The sequence below is a fragment of the Callithrix jacchus genome, chromosome 5, assembly GCF_049354715.1.
Source record: "Callithrix jacchus isolate 240 chromosome 5, calJac240_pri, whole genome shotgun sequence".
Taxonomy (NCBI): Eukaryota; Metazoa; Chordata; class Mammalia; order Primates; family Cebidae; genus Callithrix; species Callithrix jacchus.
Window position 1 is genome coordinate 65119789 of NC_133506.1, and position 8429 is coordinate 65128217.

The following is an 8429-nucleotide window of genomic DNA, read 5'->3' on the forward strand; positions in this document are numbered from 1 at the left end:
GAAATCAGAGCAAGATGCTGTCTCTTAAAAAAAAAAAAAAAAATTTATGTTAGAAAATTGTTTTCCCACAGAATTTCAAAGGCATTAGTCTATTGTCCATCAGTTTTCACTGTTGTTACTGAGAAAGGTGATAGCATTCTGATTCCTGATCCTATTTGAATGTGGCTTACTTAATTTAATTTATTATTATTGTTTTTTGAGATGGAATCTCACTCTGTCCCCCTGGCTGAAGTGCAGTGGCACAGTCTTGGCTCACTACAACCTCTGCCTCTGGGTTCAAGCAGTACTCCTGCCTCACCTTCCTGAGCAGCTAGGACTATTGGGCATGCCACCATGCCTGGCTAATTTTTGTATTTTTAGTAGAGAAAGGCTTTTACCATGTTGGCCAAGGCTGTTCTCAAACTCTTATCCTTAAGTGAGCCATCTGCCTTGGCCTCCCAAAGTGTTGGGATGACAGGCATGAGCCACCACACCCAGCTTGTATGTGACTTACTTTGTCTTAGAACTTTTCAACTCTTCATTTTTTTTTTTTTAGACGGAGCCTCACTCTGTCACCAGGCTGGAGTACAGTGGTGCAATCTTGGCTTACTGCAACCTCTGCCTCCTGGGTTTAAGCAGTTCTTCTGCCTGAGCCTCCCAAGTAGCTGGGACTGCAGGTGCACACCACCACACCCAGCTAATTTTTATTTATTTATTTTAGTAGAGATGGGGTTTCACCATGTTGGCCAGGATGGTCTTGATCTCTTCACCTTGTGATCTACCCACCTCAGCCTCCCAAAGTGCTGGGATTACAGGTGTGAGCCACTGCACCCAGCCTGGACTTTTCTCTTTAGCCAGCATTTTGGGAACTAAGTAAGGGAATACAGCTGTTTGTATATAATTTTTCACATAGTATTCTTAATTTCAGTAAGGTGATTTACCTCAGTTCCTCACTATAGACCTCGTGTCTTTGAATATGAGGCTGTTCTGGTTCAATTAATTAGAAAATAAACATTTTCTCTCCTACCAGTGTGAGAAAGGTGCACTGTTTGGTTGCATGGGAAGCTGGGAGAAGAGTATGTTAGTTATTTCTTCTGTATAATTTCAGTGAATTGCAATGTTTCCAACACTTCTTATACCTGCTTTCTGAGATAACTGGTATCTCCAGTTCTTTAGATTCCTTTGATGATAACCAGCTAGATTCTTGGTGTCATCCCCCATTGGATAGTTTGGACTCAGCTTTCTCTGTCCTGCTATGTGAACGTTGCTACTCCTTCATTCCCTTTCTTGCTTTCAAATATTTGTTAATCTTTGTCCACTATCATTTCTTCCATGTCTTTTTGTTATTTTAATTTCACATTTCAGGAGGTTTCTGAGAAAAATGGATGTGTGTAATCTGCTGTTTTAAATCAGAAGTCCTGAAAGGCCAACATTATTGCCAGTGCTTTTATTGTTTCCGTGATAGGCACTGTGTTCTAAGGCAGCTCATTTCCTCTTTGGAAAGCACTGTTTTTTAGTGTCTGCTTATCTTGAGTAAAAGTCTGTCTCTGTAGGACTATTGATCCTATTTCTACCCCTTAGAGTATTCCAAATAAATCTGTTGTTTTCCACATGGTAACCTTTTGTAGACTTAAACACAGTATTAGAACTTAAGTATTTTTTCTTCTCTAGAGTAGGCATAACCTAGTTCCTCTATTTGATCCTCAGAAAATATTGTTTTAAATTTCTTCACTATCCAGGTCATTCATTTCTGAATTAACTGTTCTTAAGAAATTCATACCTAGAATTGAGAGCAGTATTCCAGGTAGGATCTAACCAGCATAGACTAGAATAAAATTATTATCATTTTCTTTTGAGATATTGTTTGATTAATAAAAATAAATAAACCCAGCATTCCTGGTATGTTTTGCAAAGGGAGAAGTTTCTCAGAATTTTATCTGCTTGAAATTAAAGAAAAAATGTAAAGCTTCTACTACTATATATATATAGAGAGAAACCTGAAACATACAGTGATTTGGTTTTTTTTTTTTTTTTCTTTTTTTGAGACGGAGTTTTGCTCTCCTTACCCAGGCTGGAGTGCAATGGCGCAATCTCGGCTCACCGCAACCTCAGCCTCCTGGGTTCAGGCAATTCTCCTGCCTCAGCTGCCTGAGTAGCTGGGATTACAGGCACACGCCACCACGCCCAGCTAATTTTTTGTATTTTTAGTAGAGACGGGGTTTCACCATGTTGACCAGGACGGTCTCGATCTGTTGACCTCGTGATCCACCCGCCTCGGCCTCCCAAAGTGCTGGGATTACAGGCTTGAGCCACCACGCCTGGCCTTTGTTTTGTTTTTAAATTAGAACAATTGGTGCTCTTTTTAAAAAAATAATCTGGAGTGTAGGTTGAGAATTCAGATGCTCTGCATAATAACATAACGGGAATTTTTGTACTTTAATTTTGAAATATTTTTAGACTCACATAGAAGTTGCAAAAATAATACAAAGAGTTCACATGTACTCTTCACCTAGCTTCCCCCAATGACATCTTACATAACCATAGTATAATTATCAAAATCAGAAAACTGACATTTATACAATATTACTTATTAACTAAAATACTGACCTTATTTGGATTTCACCAGGCTTTTTTTTTTTTTTTTTTTTTTTTTGAGACAGAGTTTCGTTGTTGTTACCCAGGCTGGAGTGCAATGGCACGATCTCGGCTCACCGCAACCTCAACCTTCTGGGTTCAAGCAATTCTCCTGCCTCAGCCTCCCAAGTAGCTGGGACTACAGGCACGCACCACCATGCCCAGCTAATTTTTTGTATTTTTAGTAGAGACGGGGTTTTACCTTGTTGACCAGGATGGTCTTGATCTCTTGACCTCGTGATCCACTCGCCTCGGCCTCGCAAAGTGCTGGGGTTACAAGCGTGAGCCACAGCACCCAGCCTTGTTTATTTTTTGAGATGGCGTCTCACTCTGTCACCCGGGCTGGAGTGCAGTGGCGTGATCTCTGCTCACTGCAACCTCCACCTCCTGGATCCAAGTGATTCTCCAGCCTCAGCCATCCGAGTAGCTAGGATCACAGGCATGTGTCACCACTCCTGGTTACCACTAATTTTTGTATATATTTTTTTTTTTTTTCAGTAGAAACGGGGTTTCACCATGTTGGTCAGACCAGTGTTGAACTCCCAACCTCAAGTGATCCACCTGCCTCGGCCTCACAAGATTTCACCAGTTTTAACATACAATCCTTAAAAAATGGCTGGGCGCAGTGGCTCATACCTGTAATCCCAGCACTTTGGGAGGCTGAGGCAGGTGGATCAAGAGGTCAGGAGTTCAAGACCAGCCTGATCAACATGGTGAAACCCCGTCTCTACTAAAAATACCAAAATTAGCTGGGTGTGGTGGCGCACACCTGTAATCCCAGCTGCTCAGAAGGCTAAGGCAGGAGAATTGCTTAACCTGGGAGGTGGAGGTAGCTATGAGCCAAGATCGTGCCACTGCACTCTAGCATAGGAGACTGAGTGAGACTTTTTCTCAAAAAAAAGAAAAGTGGCCGGGCGCAGTGGCTCAAGCCTGTAATCCCAGCACTTTGGGAGGCCGAGGCGGGTGGATCATGAGGTCAAAAGATCGAGACCATCTTGGTCAACCTGGTGAAACCCCGTCTCTACTAAAAATACAAAAAAATTAGCTGGGCATGGTGGCGCGTGCCTGTAGCTACTCAGGAGGCTGAGGCAGGAGAATTGCCTGAACCCAGGAGGCGGAGGTTGCGGAGATCGCACCATTGCACTCCAGCCTGGGTAACAAGAGCGAAACTCTTGTCTCAAAAAAAAAAAAGAAAAGAAAAAGTTTGGTGGGGCAGGTATATGTAGTTCTACAGGATTTTATCACGTATAAATTCATCTGACCATTACCACAATTGGGATAGAACTCCTAAATAAACTCCCATGTGCTAACCCTTTACAGTCACACCCCAATCCTAATCCCTGGCAACCACTAATCAGTTCTCCATCACTATTTTGTGTCACTTTGAGAATGTTATATAAGTGGAATTATTCAGCATGTGCTTTTGAAACCCGATAGTTTTTCAACAGTTACCTCATCACCCCCATTCAGAAGTCTCCAGTTACTATTATTGCCATCTTTATGCCCATGAATACCCCAAGTTTAGCTCCCACTTATAAATGAGAACACGTGGTATTTAGCTTTCTGTTCCTGCATTAATTCACTTAAAATAATGGACTCCAGCTGTACCTGTGTTGCTGCAAAGGATCTGATTTTGTTCTTTTTTTTTATGGCAGGATAGTATTTCATGGTATATATGTACCACATTTTCTTTATCGAGGCCACATTTGATGGGCATCTAGGTTGATTCCATGTCTTTGCTATTGTGAAGAGTGCTGCGATGAGCATGCAAGTGCATGTGTCTTTTTGATAGAATCATTTGTTTTCTTTTGGATATATACCCAGGAATGGGATTCCTGGGACAAATGGTAGTTCTGTTTTAAGTTCTTTGAGAAATCTGCAAACTGCTTTCCATAGTGGCTGAGCTAATTTGCATTCTCACCAACAGTGTGTAAGTGTTCCCCTTTCTCCACAGCCTTGCCAACATCTGTTGTTTTCTGACTTTTTAATAATAGCCATTCTGACATCTGACTGGTGTGAGATGGAATCTCATTGTGATTTTGATTTACATTTCTCTGATGATTAGTGATGTGGAGCATTTTTTCATGTTTATTGGCCACTTGTATGTCTTCTTTTGAGAAGTGTCTGTTCATGTCTTTTGCCCATTTGGAAGTGTTTTGTGGTTCTTGTAGAGATATTTCCCCTCCTTGCTTAGATGTATTCCTAGGTTGTTTTTGTTGTTGTTTGTTTTGTTTTGTTTTGGTGAAGTGGAGGGTATGGCTCTTATAAATGGGATTGCATTGTTGACTTGTTTGCCCACTTTTTAATTGGGCTGCTTATTTACTTACAGTTGAGGTTAGAGATTTCCTTATTTATTCTAGATATAAATTCTTTGTCAAATATATGTGATGTGCAAATATTTTCTCCCAATCTCTCAAAATTGTGGCTTCATTTCTCATTTTCTTAATGTAGTTCACAGAGCAAACATTTTAATTATGATGAAGTATAATTTATTTTATTTATTTATTTATTTATTTTTTATTTTTTTGAGACGGAGTTTCGCTCTTGTTACCAAGGCTGGAGTGCAATGGCGCTATCTCGGCTCACCGCAACCTCCGCCTCCTGGGTTCAGGCAATTCTCTTGCCTCAGCCTCCCGAGTAGCTGGGATTACAGGCACACGCCACCATGCCCAGCTAATTTTTGTATTTTTAGTAGAGATGGGGTTTCACCATATTGACCAGGATGGTCTCAATCTCTCTTGTCCTCGTGATCCACCCGCCTCGGCCTCCCAAAGTGCTGGGATTATAGGCGTGAGCCACCGAGCCTGGCCTAATTTATTAATTTTTTAATGGGTTTTACTTTTGGTGTCATATCTAAGAACATTTTCCCTAAATTTAGGTCACACAGAATTTCTCTTGTTTTTTTCCTAAGAGTCTTATAGTTCAACATTTGATAAAATTATGCATTTGAAGTTTGTTAATTTTGGTATAACTTGTGATGTTTAGGTCAAGGTCTATTTTGTCACCTACAGGAGGCCAGTTGTCCCAACATCATTTGTTAAAAAGACTATCCTTGCTTCATTAAATTGCTTGTATACCTTTGTCAAAAGTTAGTTTTCTGTACATGCGTGAGTCTATGTTTTTTACTCTTTCTGTTCTATTTATCTGTGTGTTTATGTCTCCAAATATGACCATTTAACTGTTGTATCTATATAATGTCTTTAAAAAGCTAATGTGATTATCCTTATTTTATTCTTTTTTCAAAATTCTTTTAGCTATGCTAGTTTCTTTGTCTTTCCATATTACCCTTATTTTATGCTTTTTTTCAAAATTCTTTAAGCTATTCTAGTTCCTTTGTCTTTCCATTATAGATTTTAGAATCAGCTTGTTCATATGTAAAAATCTGTTAGGATTTTGATAGGAATTGCATTAAACCATCTGCAGGTCAATTTTGAGAGAATTCACATCTTTACTTTGTAAAGTCTCCCAATACATGAGCATGCTACATCTCTCCAGTATTTAGGTCATTAAGACTTTTTTGGCCTGATGCAGTGACTCATACCCGTAATCCCAGCACTTTGAGAGGCTGAGGTGGGAGGATTGCTGGAGCACAGGAGTTCACCACAGTGAGACCCCATCTCTACAAAAAACATAAAAATTCACCAGCTGTGGTGGCGCATGCCTATAGTCCCAGCTACTGGGGAGGCTGAGGCGAGGTGATTGAGCCCAGGAGGTCAAGACTCTAGTAAGCCATGATTGTACCACTGCCCTTTAACCCAGGTGACAAAGCAAGACCCTGTCTCAAACAACAAAAAAACAAAGTTATTAGTATTTTGTAGTTTTTAGCACACAAATCCTGTGCATGTTTTGTTAGATTTATACCCAAGTTTAAAAATTTTTTTAGTGTTACTGTAAATGGTCTGGTAAATTTTATTACCCATGGTATTGTTGGGCCTTCCCACTGTAGCTTTGTATTTTATAAAAACATATATTTTTGACTGGGTACAGTGGCTCACACCTGTTAATTTCAGCATTTAGGAGGCTGAGGTAGGAGGATTGCTTGAGCCCAGGAGTTCAAGACTAACCCAGCCAATATAGTGAAACCTCTATCTCTACAGAAAAATTTTTTTTAAATCAGCCGTGCATGGTGGTGCATACCTGTAGTCCCAGCTACTCAGGAGGCTGAGGCAAGAGGATTGCTTGAGCCCAGGTTTGAGGCTGCGGTGAGCTATGATCATGCTACTGCACTCCAGCCTGGGTAACGGAACAAGACCCTGTCTCAAACAACAAAACAAAAGCAAATGGGACGTTCACTTCAGCAGCACATATACTAAAATTGGAATGATACAGAGAAGATTAGCATGGTCCCTGCACAAGGATGATACTCAAATATTACCTATTATAATTTAAAAAAAGAAATGGGAAAACTGAGACTTAGAACAGTCAGGTAATTCATTGCCTAAGGTTACAAAATTAGAAACTGGTAGAGCTAGGATTCAAACCCAGGTGTGGCTTTAGAATCTCTAACATGATCTTAACCACTATGCTGTGCTGCTCAAAGCAAGGCCATCCTGATCTACTCTAGCTGCTCCTGGTTTTTAAGTGTTGGATATATATTGTTGCTCAAAAATGACAATAATTGGTCTAAGACTACTAACTTTATCTTTTATGTTACCCAGATTCAAATTCTTTCATTTAAAAATGAACCATTTATAACATTAACATTAATGTAGTTCATCATCGCCTTCTTTTTATCTAAATCAAAGAATTCCCAGGGGGCCTAGCATGGTGGCTCACACCTGTAATCCCCACACTTTGGGAGACCAAGGCATGAGGATTTAATGAGATCAGGAGTTCAAGACCAGCCTGAGCAACAGAGTGAGATTGTCTTTTTTTTTGCGGGCTGGGGGGAGGGTGGGAAAGACAGAGTCTTGCTCTGTTGCAAGGCGCCAGGCTGGAGTGCAGTGGCGCAATCTCCGCTCACTGCAACCTCTGCTTCCTAGGTTCAAGCAATTCTCCTGCCTCAGCCTCCTGAGGAGCTGAGATTAAAGTAACCCACCACCATGCCTTTGTATTTTTAGTAGAGACAGCGTTTTGCCAGTGGCTTACAAGAAAGCTAAACATACTCTTAGCATATGATCTAGCAATTAATCGATTTTCTAGGTGTAATAGACATACCCATTTGAGTTGTAAACTTATGTCCACACAGCAACCTGCAAAGGAATGTCTACAGCAGCTTTATTCCTAACTGCCCCAAACTGGAAGCAACAGATTGTCCCTCAACAGATGAATGGATAACCAAACTATTGTGGTACATTCATACAATGGGATGTTATTAAGTGATCAAAAGAAAGGAGATACTAAACCAGGAAAAGGCATGGAGAAAACATAGATGCATATTGTTAAGTAACTGAAAAACCTACATACTGTAACAATTAGAATTATGTAACATTCTAGAGAAGAAAAATTATGGTGGCAGTAAAAAGATCAGTGGTTGTCAGTGATTGTGGAAAGTAGTGAGGGAGGGATGAGTAGGTGAAGCAGAGGGGCATTTTAGGGTGTGAAACTATTCTGTACACACTGTAATAGTGGATAAATGACGTTGTGCATTTGTTAAAGTCTGTAGAACTTTACAGCACAAAAAGTGAACCTCAGTGTGTACAGATTTAAAAATAGCTTTCAGAAGTAGGCATGGTGGCTTGTGCCTGTTATCCCAGCTACTTGGGAGGCTGAGGTAAGAAGATCACTTGAATCCAGGAGTTCAAGTCCAGCCTGGGCAACATGGCAAGACTCTGTCTCAAAAACAAAAAAAAATTTAAAGAAAAAATAATATCATT

At 40.3% G+C, this 8429-nt stretch overlaps 1 pseudogene; it reads left to right on the forward strand.

Moving 5' to 3' along the window:
* Window positions 1-6900: 6900 nt before the first annotated feature.
* Window positions 6901-7001, forward strand: LOC118154242 (U6 spliceosomal RNA; annotated as a pseudogene).
* The last annotated feature ends 1428 nt before the right edge of the window (window positions 7002-8429 follow it).